The 14,234-nt window shown below is 51.6% G+C and overlaps 3 non-coding genes and 3 pseudogenes across 3 annotated transcripts; all 6 read right to left on the reverse strand.

Moving 5' to 3' along the window:
* Positions 1-3,454: 3,454 nt before the first annotated feature.
* Positions 3,455-3,571, reverse strand: LOC123735103 (U5 spliceosomal RNA). The gene has a single exon (XR_006765250.1). It is a non-coding gene; the product is annotated as a U5 spliceosomal RNA (small nuclear RNA).
* A 695-nt stretch (positions 3,572-4,266) lies between these two features.
* On the reverse strand, positions 4,267-4,442 carry LOC123735163 (uncharacterized; annotated as a pseudogene).
* Positions 4,443-7,208: 2,766 nt separating this feature from the next.
* Positions 7,209-7,325, reverse strand: LOC123735104 (U5 spliceosomal RNA). Its single transcript, XR_006765251.1, has one exon. It is a non-coding gene; the product is annotated as a U5 spliceosomal RNA (small nuclear RNA).
* A 711-nt stretch (positions 7,326-8,036) lies between these two features.
* Positions 8,037-8,210, reverse strand: LOC123735161 (uncharacterized; annotated as a pseudogene).
* Positions 8,211-10,913: 2,703 nt separating this feature from the next.
* On the reverse strand, positions 10,914-11,030 carry LOC123735105 (U5 spliceosomal RNA). The gene has a single exon (XR_006765252.1). It is a non-coding gene; the product is annotated as a U5 spliceosomal RNA (small nuclear RNA).
* A 706-nt stretch (positions 11,031-11,736) lies between these two features.
* On the reverse strand, positions 11,737-11,911 carry LOC123735155 (uncharacterized; annotated as a pseudogene).
* Between the last annotated feature and the right edge of the window lie 2,323 nt (positions 11,912-14,234).

Genomic DNA, 14,234 nt, shown 5'->3' on the forward strand with positions numbered 1-14,234 from the left:
TGTCCTCCGGCAATCGCCGGGACAAGTGTTCTAAAAACACATTTCCCTGCTCTACATCTATTTCCTTTTCCTTAAATAAACCTCGGAAATGATCAGTTGTCACCCTGACCATTTCCTCCGGTTTTCTCACTATACTACCATCTTCTTCCCTCACCCCATGCATTATCTTCCTACTCTGTCTGGCCCTAACCGACTTAAAGAACATAGCGGAACAAGTCTCATTATGTTCTAGAAAGCCATTATGCGCACGCTCCAGGAAAACTCGAGCATTCCGCTCCTGCAGCTCCCTGAGCTGCGCCTTCAGGGCTGTGGATCTCTCCCAGTCAATTGACCCGCCGAGGTTGCCTGCCTCGTACTCGAGTTCAATCAACCTTTGGATACGATCCACCTCCCTCCTTTCCTCCCTTTTTGTCCTCCTACAATATCCTATTATAAAAGCCCTAATCCTTACCTTAACTAAATCCCACCACTCTAACACCCCCTCGCACATGGACCGGAGGCCTTCAAGCCCCCGAAAGAAACCAAAAAAGGCGTCAACGAAAGCTTGCTCCTCCAGCACATCCCGATCTAATTTCCAGTACCCCCTACCGAAGAGGCAGACTGGCGGCCCCACCTGCAGGAGCACCCCGTCGTGATCTGAGAAGAACACAGGCAACAGCCGCCCAGACAACTGACCCAAAGACCTAGATAGAAAAATATAATCGAGCCTCCGCGCAACCCCCCGAGAGTTGCGCCATGTGGGACCAGCCATTGTCGGAGTAGTGTGCAGGCCTCCATCAACCAGACCATGGCAAGCCATTAGCCCGGTGATGGCGCCTGCACTACTATCCCCACTAACCCTAAATCTATGTTAAAATCCCCACCTATCACCAAGTGCCTATTTGTGACACACAGGGGCGCCAGACAGTCCACCATCTCCCTCCTGTCTGCCGCCACCTGTGGCCCATACACCACCACTAATCTATATTTATAATCCCTTAACGTGATATCTACCCCCAAAACCCTCCCCTGCATAACAACAAAACTGTCCTCTACCTTCACCTCCCTATTCCCAAACAAAATCCCCACCCCGTTGAATGGACCCCACCTATACCCCAAACTGACTCCCCCTTATCCCACTCCCTACTAAACCTGATGACATCCCCTCCATCCCTCAGGTGAACCTCCTGTAAAAACAAACATCAAAACCCACCCCTTCCAAAAAACTAAAAACCGCCCTCCTCTTAACAAAGTCCCTCAAACCCCTTACATTTAAACTAAAAAATTTACAGAAAGTGTAATTATAAATAAAACAACCCCTCAATTCAACCAATTTAACCCAAAATAACAAAAACAGGAGACTCACCCGATGCTCCCCTGCTTCAGCTCATCCGGCGGGGACGTCCTCTTCTCTCCTGACGTCCCCCCGTCCTCCTTCATCTCTCCAACCCAGGATGCAGGCATGGTGTTAGGCCTTGGAGTGCCCTGCATCCTGGGTTCCCCACAAACACCCTCCGTTCCTCTCTCCCTGTAGGCTGCTGAACTGAGGTCGAGAGCAGGGGACCCCAACTCCCCAAGCAGGAGTTGAGATCCCCCTCAGACACCCAGCCCAGCGCAACGCCCTGGGAGTCTTCCTCCACCAGATGCTGAGGGGCTGAGGAAAACAGGGAGGACAAGGGCGTTCTTCCCTCCCCATCACTCGCTTGCCCCCCTCCTCCCCCCCCACAGCCTGTCCAGCCGCTCCTCCTCTTCCCTTTCTTCTTCAGTGTCGGAGGCAGCGGGGAGACACCACCCTCCCTCCCCGCTAGCTCCTCCACCATTACCCTCATCTCTTCTACGAGGGAGCTCGCCATACTGTCCCCCCACTCTCTTACCCCCTCTCCCCCTCCTCCCCTCCACAGTCCCTGCCACCGGCACCTCCTCCACTGTTGCTCTCTCTTGTTCCTCCATTCCTTTGCTTCCTTCTACCTCTTCTCCTTCCGGTCCTTCCTCTTCCTTTCTTTCTCTGTCCCCCTCGCCGCCTGCGGTCACCTCTTTCTCCTCCTCCTTCCGTTTGTCCATCCCCTCTGGGGCTGTGTTCCCGGCCTTTTCCTCTTTTTCTTCTCCCCTTCCTCTTCTTCCCCCATCCCCCGCTCCTGTTCTCCCTCCAGCTGCAGACGCGTATGACCGCTGACGAGCCGGGCAATCACGCCACAGGTGTGCTGTAGAGCCACACCCGTGGCAAGCCTTCGGCTCGTCACAATCCTTGGCCTCGTGCGCCCCCGATCCACAAAATCTGCACTTTCTAGTGCTGCACGAGGCCAGGATGTGCCCATAGGCCATACAACGTCTGCAAAACGGGGGCTGACGTGCATAATACAATGTCCCCCTGTCAGCCCCCAGGGAGAACATAGCTGGGGGATGAAGGTACCCACCCATCCCCTTAGGGTCTTCTCTGAGGAGGGCCTGAAAACCCCTCCTTCCGTTCCAAAACCCCAACGAATCCTTGAGGTGCCTTACTGAGGAGACATTATCCATAAATCTCCCCAGAAAGGCCCTCACCTCCTCATCCTTAACATAGGGGTTGTACATGTTCACCGTTACAATTCGAAAATTGTTTTTCGCCAAACTCTTGACCTCGTAATGGCCCATCGGCCTTGTATCTCCCACTGCTTTCACCTTCTTAAGGATCTCGTCATGTTTACTCTCCGTGTAGAAAGCGACGTCAAAAACTCCTCTCCAAAGAATTGCCTTGTAGGCAAAAGACATCCTTGACTGTCAGCTTCAGCACTCCAATCAAGATGGTCCTTCCGAATGTCTCACGTCCAAAAGGCTCCATCTCTTTCTCTTTCCATGAGAATCTAAGGGTATTCGCCAGCCCGACGCCTGGGACCGGCCTACTGGTTGAATTTTGCGCCATCTCCGCAATGAAGATGACGACTCAACTCCTCTCCACTCTCTCTCTTCCAGAAAAGGGAGAGAAAGAAAAAAATTATAATAAAACAAGCCCAAAAAACAAAAACGGCCGAGATTTTCCAATAACCAAAATAACAAAACTTTGTACCGCCCTCCGGCCTTCGGCTTCCAGCTAAGCGAGCTTTGGGGCACCGCAGTACCAAGCTTGATCTTAGCCGGAAGGCCGAGAAGCGATAACCCACAAATTGACCCCTGCACCCGCCGGGCCCGGGGCCTCGGCAGACCTCATCGGTTTGGCAAAAGTTGGCTCCTCCTCACCCAACGCTTCCCTGGTGACAGGCGGGTGTGTTTTTTTTTAAAAGTCGCTAATGCGTCGTTAGGTCACTAGCTCTTTAATCCTAGTGCGACTATTTGTTCAATGCCCGGCAAATACACCAGTCATCGTCGGGCTTGAACTCAATTGCCCGAGCGACTACTTTGAGTGGAAAAAATACGCCGGTCGGTCAGCCGGCTTCAAGTCAAACGCCTGAGCAAAAGTCTCGGCGTCATCTCTGTCAATTTCTCTTGAAACAAGATACCGGGCTCTGCCAGAAGCAAAGCCCTTCCAAAAATACGTTGAACTCGTAAGTGTTCCTCTCCACGGAAGTCTTTAGTAAAAGGCGAAAGGCTTGTGCGTAATGAAGAGAAACCAGAGTCGTATGGAAGTCAGAGGTCGGGGCCCGAGACACACACGGTGCACTCTAGGCCGGGTCCCCGCGGGTGGTCCCGAACCCACTCTTCCAAGTTTTCGAGGGCTGTGGGTAAAAAGTCACAGACAGACAGACAGACAGACAGACAGACAGACAGACAGACAGACAGACAGACAGACAGACAGACAATCCTGGTGAAGTGATTGTATTTTTGGGGGGGCTCAAAAACACACACACACACAATCCTGGTGAAGTGATTGTATTTTTGGGGGGCTCAAAAAAAACACACACACACACACACACACACACACACACACACACACACACACACACACACACACACAATCCTGGTGAAGTGATTGTATTTTTGGGGGGCTCAAAAAACACACACACACACACACACACACACACACACACACACACACACACACACACACACACAAACAATCCTGGTGAAGTGATTGTATTTTTTGGGGGGCTCAAAAACACACACACACACACACACACACACACACTCCTGGCCAATGTATTTTTTTTTTTTTTTTTTTTTTTAAGTAAAATGGCGGGAAAACGGGGGACCCCCATGAAGGGGGCTTCGCACTTGTTTCAGTTTGGATGATTCTTCTTTTTTCATTCCTTCTCTTCTTCTGCTAGCTGTTTTACATAGATTTGGTGTATTTCTTTTTCCTTGACAATGGGAGAAAAGTGTTGCACCATTCCCGGAGGTACTGCAATACCGGGTCGATGCGTGGAGCGGACGGAGCAAGCCCCATTTCCGACTCCCTGTTCGAAAAATCCATTTAATATGTAGTCCCCCGATGGGGGACGTATCAGATATTAAACTGATAAGAACAGATTTTTTTTTTTTTTTTTAAATATATTTATTACGTTCAAAACCCAACAAAAATCTTATACAAATCAATCAATTCAAACACAAATTCCATTAAACATTTCAAAACTATTCAATAATAACCAAACCCAAAAACCAAAAGTCATGGGAGCATTTTCCCTCCCCTTCCCATCTACAAACCAAAACCCACACCAAAAAATCAAAGAAAAACTCACCCCATCCCGACCGACGGGGACGCCCTCTCCACTCCTGACGCTCCCCGTCGGCCGCCATCCCCTCTCCCCTGGATAACACCACCAATACCCGGCACACCCACACTCTGTGTCTTGTGCCCCCACTCAAATCCACCACCCCCTCCTCCGGGCTCCGGCTCGAGCACCCCATGTCCCCAAACAGGAAACTTTCTCCTTCCTCCATTCCCCATTCCTTGGCCATGCCTGGTAGGTCCAGCTCTGCCAGGGGTGTAAAAGAACAGGAAGAAGAGGGAGCCCACGAGGGCCCAGCATCCTCTCCCCCTGCCCTTCCTTCACCACCACCCTTTTACCACCCTTCTTCCTCCTGCTTTCCGGGCGCTCCCCCTTCTTAGGTCTCTTTATTGGTGGAGGGCGCAACCAGGGAACATTCTTCCTCGTCCGTAACCCCCCTCGCTTCATTCATATTGTCCGCCCCCCCACCATCTCCCTCAGCTCCTCCACCCGTGATCTCACCGCTTTACTGTCCCCCCACTCCTTCACTCCATCTCCTACTGGTCCCGCCACCACTGCCTTCTCTTTCTCCTCCCTTTCTGTGTCTTTCTTCTCCACCACCTTCTTCCCTGTCTCCTTCCTTTCTGTCTCTTTCTTCTCCACCACCTTCTTCCCTGTCTCCTTCCTTTCTGTCTCTTTCTCCTCCACCACCTTCTTCCCTGTCTCCTTCCTTTCTGTCTCTTTCTCCTCCACCACCTTCTTCCCTCTCTCCTTCCTTTCTGTCTCTTTCTCCTCCACCACCTTCTTCCCTGTCTCCTTCCTTTCTGTCTCTTTCTTCTCCACCACCTTCTTCCCTCTCTCCTTCCTTTCTGTCTCTTTCTCCTCCACCACCTTCTTCCCTGTCTCCTTCCTTTCTATCTCTTTCTTCTCCACCGCCGTCTTCCCAGTCTCCTTCCTTTCTGTCTCTTTCTCCTCCACCACCTTCTTCCCAGTCTCCTTCCTTTCTGTCTCTTTCTTCTCCACCTCCGTCTTCCCAGTCTCCTCCCTCTCTGTTGCCTTCTCCGTCTCCTTCCTCTCCACAGCCGTCTTCTCTGGCCCCTTCACTCTCCTGTCTCCTTCCTCCTCCTGCTCTCCTTTAGCCTCCTGCCCTTCCGTTTCCACTATGCTGTTGTCTTCTTTTCCTTTTTCTCCTCCCGCTTCCGTTTTCTCCTCCTCTTCCACCCGTGTGTCCGCTCCCTCTGTTCCAGTCCTTTGTTCTTGGTCCCTCCTTCTACCCCCATCCCCGGCTCTTGCTCCCCCAGCTGCAGACGCGTATGACCTCTGACGCGCCGGGCATTCACGCCACAGGTGCGTTAGCATACCACACCCGTGACATGCCTTCGGCGCGTCACAGTCCCTCGCCTCGTGCTCCGTAGATCCACAATACCTACACTTCTTTGTGCCGCACGAGGCGAGGATATGACCATAGGCCATACAACGCCTGCAGAAAGGAGGCTGACGGGCATAATGCAACGTCCCCCGGTCAGCCCCCAGGGAGAACATCGCCGGAGGATGGAGGTATCCACCCAATCCTTTTGGGTCCTCTCTTAGGAGGGCCTGGAAACCCCTCCTCCCGGTCCAAAAGCCCAGGGAATCTTTGAGGTGCCTTCCTGAGGAGACACCATCCATGTATCTCCCCAGAAAGGCCCTCACCTCCTCGTCCTTAACGTAAGGGTTGTAAATGTTCACGTTAACCACTCGGAAATTGCTCTTCGCCAAGCTGGTCACCACGTAATGGGACATCGGCTTCTCCTTTTCCACTTCTCTCACCTTTCTGAGAATCTCGTCGTGCTTTTTCTCCGTGTGCAATGCCACATCGTATGCACCCTCCAATGGGTTGTCTTGTAGGCAGAACACATCCTCCACCTTCAGCCCAAGGATACCGATCAGGATAGTCCTCCCAAAAACGTCTCTGTCCAGTGGATCCATCGCCTTATCCCTCCAGGAAAAGCGCACCGTGTTCGCCAGCCCCATCCTAGGGACTGGCCTCCCTGTAGTATTTTGCGCCATCTCCGCAAGGAGCTTGGCGCACTCTCCTCCGCTCCTGCTTTTCCTCCAAAAAAGTAAAAACTGAAAAGAGCGGCAAAATACACCAACCGTGAATCTCAAAAAACCAAAAACAACAAACTTTCCTCCCTCCTGCCTTCCTTCGACCTTTTGGCTCAGCGGGCTTTGGGGCACCTCGGTACCAAGCTTGATCTGAGCCAAAAGGCCGAGAAGCGATAACCCACAAATTGACCCCTGCACCCGCCGGCGCCCCGGGGCCTCGGCAGACCTCATCGGTTTGGCAAAAGTTGGCTCCTCCTCACCCAACGCTTCCCTGGTGACAGGCGGGTGTGTTTTTTTTAAAAGTCGCTAATGCGTCGTTAGGTCACTAGCTCTTTAATCCTAGTGCGACTATTTGTTCAATGCCCGGCAAATACACCAGTCATCGTCGGGCTTGAACTCAATTGCCCGAGCGACTACTTTGAGTGGAAAAAATACGCCGGTCGGTCAGCCGGCTTCAAGTCAAACGCCTGAGCAAAAAGTCTCGGCGTCATCTCTGTCAATTTCTCTTGAAACAAGATACCGGGCTCTGCCAGAAGCAAAGCCCTTCCAAAAATACGTTGAACTCGTAAGTGTTCCTCTCCACGGAAGTCTTTAGTAAAAGGCGAAAGGCTTGTGCGTAATGAAGAGAAACCAGAGTCGTATGGAAGTCAGAGGTCGGGGCCCGAGACACACACGGTGCACTCTAGGCCGGGTCCCCGCGGGTGGTCCCCCGAACCCACTCTTCCAAGTTTTCGAGGGCTGTGGGTAAAAGTCACAGACAGACAGACAGACAGACAGACAGACAGACAGACAGACAGACAGACAGACAGACAGACAGACAGACAATCCTGGTGAAGTGATTGTATTTTTGGGGGGCTCAAAAAACACACACACACACAATCCTGGTGAAGTGATTGTATTTTTTGGGGGGCTCAAAACACACACACACACACACACACACACACACACACACACACACACACACACACACACACACACACACACACACACACACACAATCCTGGTGAAGTGATTGTATTTTTGGGGGCTCAAAAACAAACACACACACACACACACACACACACACACACACACACACACACACACACACAAACAATCCTGGTGAAGTGATTGTATTTTTGGGGGGGCTCAAAACACACACACACACACACACACACACACACTCCTGGCCAATGTATTTTTTTTTTTTTTTTTTTTTTTTAAGTAAAATGGCGGGAAAACGGGGACCCCCATGAAGCGGGCTTCGCACTTGTTTCAGTTTGGATGATTCTTCTTTTTCATTCCTTCTCTTCTTCTGCTAGCTGTTTTACATAGATTTGGTGTATTTCTTTTTCCTTGACAATGGGAGAAAAGTGTTGCACCATTCCCGGAGGTACTGCAATACCGGGTCGATGCGTGGAGCGGACGGAGCAAGCCCCATTTCCGACTCCCTGTTCGAAAAATCCATTTAATATGTAGTCCCCCGATGGGGGACGTATCAGATATTAAACTGATAAGAACAGATTTTTTTTTTACAAAATATATTTATTACGTTCCAAACCAACAAAAATCTTCCACAAATCAAACAAATCAAACCCAAATGCCAATAGACACAAAAATAGACATTCCAAAACTATTCAACAATAACCAAACCCAAAAACCAAAACGTCATGAGAGCATCTACCCTCCCCTTCCCACCTACAAACCAAAACCCATACCCATATCAAATAACCAAAATTAAACACTCACCCTATACTCCCGACCGACGGGGACGCCTCCTCCACTCCTGACGCTCCACCGTCGGCCACCATCCCCTCTCCCTAGAAACAAAAACAATTCCCGGCACACCCACACTCTGTGTCTTGTGCCCCCCACTCAAATCCACCACCCGGCCCTCCTCCGAACTCAGACCCGAGCACCCCATGCCCCCAAACAGAAAGCTTGCTCCTTCCTCCATCCCCCAATCCTGGGCCATGCCTGGGAGGTCCAGCTCTGCCAGGGGTGTAAAGGAACAGGAAGAAGAGGGAGCCCACGAGGGCCCAGCATCCTCTCCCCCTTGCCCTTCCTTCACCACCACCCTTTTACCACCCTTCTTCCTCCTGCTTTCCGGGCGCTCCCCCTTCTTAGGTCTCTTTATTGGTGGAGGGCGCAGCCAGGGAACATTCCTTTCCTCGTCCGTCAAACCCCCTCGCTTCATTCATATTGTCCGGCAGGCCCCCCACCATCTCCCTCAGCTCCTCCACCCGTGATCTCACCTCTTTACTGTCCCCCCACTCCTTCACTCCTTCTCCTACTGGTCCCGCCACCACTGCCTTCTCTTTCTCCTCCCTTTCTGTCTCTTTCTTCTCCACCACCTTCTTCCCTGTCTCCTTCCTTTCTGTCTCTTTCTTCTCCACCACCTTCTTCCCTGTCTCCTTCCTTTCTGTCTCTTTCTCCTCCACCACCTTCTTCCCTGTCTCCTTCCTTTCTGTCTCTTTCTCCTCCACCACCTTCTTCCCTCTCTCCTTCCTTTCTGTCTCTTTCTCCTCCACCACCTTCTTCCCTGTCTCCTTCCTTTCTGTCTCTTTCTCCTCCACCACCTTCTTCCCTGTCTCCTTCCTTTCTGTCTCTTTCTTCTCCACCACCTTCTTCCCTGTCTTCTTCCTTTCTGTCTCTTTCTTCTCCACCTCCGTCTTCTCTATCTCCTCCCTCTCTGTTCCCTTCTCCATCTCCTTCTCCACCGCCGTCTTCTCCGACCCCTCCACTCTCTTATCTCCTTCAGCCTCCTGCTCCTCCTCTCCTTCAGCCTCCCGCCCCTCCGATTCCACCATGTCCACTTCTTCCTTTTCCTCTTCTGCTCCTGCTACCATTCTTTCCTTCTCCCACCGTGCGTCCCTTTCCTCCGTTCCTGTTCCTGGCTCTTTGTCCCCTCCTCTTCTTCCCCCATCCCCGGCTCTCGCTCCCCCCCCAGCTGCAGACGCGTATGACCTCTGACGCGCCGGGCATTCACGCCACAGGTGTGTTAGCATGCCACACCCGTGACATGCCTTCGGCGCGTCACAGTCCCCCGCCCCGTGCTCAGCAGATACACAGTACCTGCACTTCTTTGTGCTGCACGAGGCGAGGATATGACCATAGGCCATACAACGCCTGCAGAACGGAGGCTGACGGGCATAATACAATGTCCCCCGGTCAGCCCCCAGGGAGAACATAGCCGGAGGATGGAGGTAGCCTCCCAGACCTTTTGGGTCTTCTCGAAGGAGAGCCTGGTAGCTTCTCCTCCCCGTCCAAAACCCGAGCGTGTCCTTGAGGAGCCTTGCTGAGGAGATGCTGTCCATAAATCTCCCCAGGAAGGCCCTCACATCCTCTTCCTTCACATGCGGATTATACATGTTAATAGTCACAACTCTAAAATTGTTCCTTGCCAGATTTGTCACGGCATAGTAACACATGGGCTTTTCCTTTTCCACTCTTCTTACTTTCTGCATTGTCTCCTCATGTTTTTCTTCCGTGTGCAGCGTGACCTCAAAAGCTCCCTCCAATGGGTTGTCATGGAGGCAAAAGACATCTTCTACCCTCAGCTTGAAGCACCCCCATTAGTAGGTTCCTTCCGAAGGTCTCCCTCCCGAAAGGCTCCATGTCCTTCTCCTTCCATGCGAACCGCACCGTATTGGCTAGTCCGATCACAGGAACCGACGTTGGTGCTGTCCTCGTGCCATCTTCTCCGGAAGAATGGCCTCTCAATAGTCTCGGCTTACTTCAAAAGAAAACCGAGTAGAAAAAAACCAACAAATTTTTCCCAACCGGAAATAATTCTGCACCAAAAAACCTTACCGCCCTCCTATCTCCGACCTTTTGACTCAGCGAGCTCTGGGGCACCTCGGTACCAAGCTTGATCTGAGCCAAAAGGCCGAGAAGCGATAACCCACAAATTGACCCCTGCACCCGCCGGTCCCCGGGGCCTCGGCAGACCTCATCGGTTTGGCAAAAGTTGGCTCCTCCTCACCCAACGCTTCCCTGGTGACAGGCGGGTGTGTTTTTTTTAAAAGTCGCTAATGCGTCGTTAGGTCACTAGCTCTTTAATCCTAGTGCGACTATTTGTTCAATGCCCGGCAAATACACCAGTCATCGTCGGGCTTGAACTCAATTGCCCGAGCGACTACTTTGAGTGGAAAAAATACGCCCGGTCGGTCAGCCGGCTTCAAGTCAAACGCCTGAGCAAAAAGTCTCGGCGTCATCTCTGTCAATTTCTCTTGAAACAAGATACCGGGCTCTGCCAGAAGCAAAGCCCTTCCAAAAATACGTTGAACTCGTAAGTGTTCCTCTCCACGGAAGTCTTTAGTAAAAGGCGAAAGGCTTGTGCGTAATGAAGAGAAACCAGAGTCGTATGGAAGTCAGAGGTCGGGGCCCGAGACACACACGGTGCACTCTAGGCCGGGTCCCCGCGGGTGGTCCCCGAACCCACTCTTCCAAGTTTTCGAGGGCTGTGGGTAAAAAGTCACAGACAGACAGACAGACAGACAGACAGACAGACAGACAGACAGACAGACAGACAGACAGACAGACAATCCTGGTGAAGTGATTGTATTTTTGGGGGGGCTCAAAAACACACACACACACAATCCTGGTGAAGTGATTGTATTTTTTGGGGGGCTCAAACACACACACACACACACACACACACACACACACACACACACACACACACACACACACACACACACACACACACACAATCCTGGTGAAGTGATTGTATTTTTGGGGGGGGCTCAAAAACACACACACACACACACACACACACACACACACACACACACACACACACACACACACAAACAATCCTGGTGAAGTGATTGTATTTTTGGGGGGCTCAAAAAACACACACACACACACACACACACACACTCCTGGCCAATGTATTTTATTTTTTTTTTTTTTTTTTTAAGTAAAATGGCGGGAAAACGGGGACCCCCATGAAGGGGGCTTCGCACTTGTTTCAGTTTGGATGATTCTTCTTTTTCATTCCTTCTCTTCTTCTGCTAGCTGTTTTACATAGATTTGGTGTATTTCTTTTTCCTTGACAATGGGAGAAAAGTGTTGCACCATTCCCGGAGGTACTGCAATACCGGGTCGATGCGTGGAGCGGACGGAGCAAGCCCCATTTCCGACTCCCTGTTCGAAAAATCCATTTAATATGTAGTCCCCCGATGGGGGACGTATCAGATATTAAACTGATAAGAACAGATTTTTTTTTTTATAAAATATATTTATTACGTTCAAAACCCAACAAAAATCTTATACAATCAATCAATTCAAACACAAATTCCATTAAACATTTCAAAACTATTCAATAATAACCAAACCCAAAAACCAAAACGTCATGAGAGCATCTACCCTCCCCTTCCCACCTACAAACCAAAACCCATACACATATCAAATAACCAAAATTAAACACTCACCCTATACTCCCGACCGACGGGGACGCCTCCTCCACTCCTGACGTTCCACCGTCGGCCACCATCCCCTCTCCCCTAGAAACAAAACAATTCCCGGCACACCCACACTCTGTGTCTTGTGCCCCCACTCAAATCCACCACCCGGCCCTCCTCCGAACTCAGACCCGAGCACCCCATGCCCCCAAACAGAAAACTTGCTCCTTCCTCCATCCCCCAATCCTGGGCCATGCCTGGGAGGTCCAGCTCTGCCAGGGGTGTAAAGGAACAGGAAGAAGAGGGAGCCCACGAGGGCCCAGCATCCTCTCCCCCTTGCCCTTCCTTCACCACCACCCTTTTACCACCCTTCTTCCTCCTGCTTTCCGGGCGCTCCCCCTTCTTAGGTCTCTTTATTGGTGGAGGGCGCAGCCAGGGAACATTCCTTTCCTCGTCCGTCAAACCCCCCCTCGCTTCATTCATATTGTCCGGCAGCCCCCCCACCATCTCCCTCAGCTCCTCCACCCGTGATCTCACCTCTTTACTGTCCCCCCACTCCTTCACTCCTTCTCCTACTGGTCCCGCCACCACTGCCTTCTCTTTCTCCTCCCTTTCTGTCTCTTTCTTCTCCACCACCTTCTTCCCTGTCTCCTTCCTTTCTGTCTCTTTCTTCTCCACCACCTTCTTCCCTGTCTCCTTCCTTTCTGTCTCTTTCTCCTCCACCACCTTCTTCCCTGTCTCCTTCCTTTCTGTCTCTTTCTCCTCCACCACCTTCTTCCCTCTCTCCTTCCTTTCTGTCTCTTTCTCCTCCACCACCTTCTTCCCTGTCTCCTTCCTTTCTATCTCTTTCTTCTCCACCGCCGTCTTCCCAGTCTCCTTTCTTTCTGTCTCTTTCTCCTCCACCACCTTCTTCCCTGTCTCCTTCCTTTCTGTCTCTTTCTTCTCCACCACCTTCTTCCCTGTCTCCTTCCTTTCTGTCTCTTTCTTCTCCACCTCCGTCTTCTCTATCTCCTCCCTCTCTGTTCCCTTCTCCATCTCCTTCTCCACCGCCGTCTTCTCCGACCCCTCCACTCTCTTATCTCCTTCCTCCTCCTGCTCCTTCTCTCCTTCAGCCTCCTGCTCCTCCTCTCCTTCAGCCTCCCGCCCCTCCGATTCCACCATGTCCACTTCTTCCTTTTCCTCTTCTTCTTCTACTGTCGCTCTGTCCTTCTTCTCCCGCCGTGTGTCCTTTTCCTCTGTGCCAGTTCTTGTTTCTTTGTCCCCTCCTCTTCTTCCCCCATCCCCGGCTCTCGCTCCCCCCCCAGCTGCAGACGCGTATGACCTCTGACGCGCCGGGCATTCACGCCACAGGTGCGTTAGCATGCCACACCCGTGACATGCCTTCGGCGCGTCACAGTCCCTCGCCTCGTGCTCCGCAGATCCACAGTACCTACACTTCTTTGTACTGCACGAGGCGAGGATATGACCATAGGCCATACAACGCCTGCAAAACGGAGGCTGACGGGCATAATACAATGTCCCCGGTCAGCCCCCAGGGAGAACATAGCCGGAGGATGGAGGTAGCCTCCCAGGCCCTTTGGGTCTTCCCTGAGAAGAGCTTGATATGCTCTCCTCCCAGTCCAAAACCCGAGTGAATCCTTGAGGAGCCTTCCTGAGGAGATGTTATCCATATACCTCCCCAGGAAGGTCCTCACCTCTTCTTCTTTCACGTATGGGTTATACATCGTAACCGTCACCACTCTAAAATTTGTCTTCGCCAGGTTCGTCACTGCATAGAAGCACATAGGCTTCACTTCCTCCAATTCCCTTGCCTTCTGCATCGTGTCCTCATGTTGTTTTTCTGTGTACAATGTCACATCAAAACCTCCCTCTATTGGATTCCCCTGGAGGCAGAAGACATCCTTTACTCCAATCTTGAGCGCACCCATCAAGATAGTTCTCCCGAATGTCTCCCTCCCAAATTGCTCCACCGCTTTGTCCTTCCACACGAATCTCAACGTGTTGGCCAATCCGATCCCCGGAACCGACCTGCTCCGCTCATTTCCCTCCATTCCTTACAGAAAATAAGGCTCTCTTCAAAAAGTGACTCAAAAACAAAAAACTTTCCTCCCTCCGGGCTTCCTTCGACCTTTTGGCTCAGCGGGCTTTGGGGCACCTCGGT

The sequence above is a fragment of the Salmo salar genome, unplaced genomic scaffold (assembly GCF_905237065.1).
Source record: "Salmo salar unplaced genomic scaffold, Ssal_v3.1, whole genome shotgun sequence".
In the NCBI taxonomy this organism is placed as follows: Eukaryota; Metazoa; Chordata; class Actinopteri; order Salmoniformes; family Salmonidae; genus Salmo; species Salmo salar.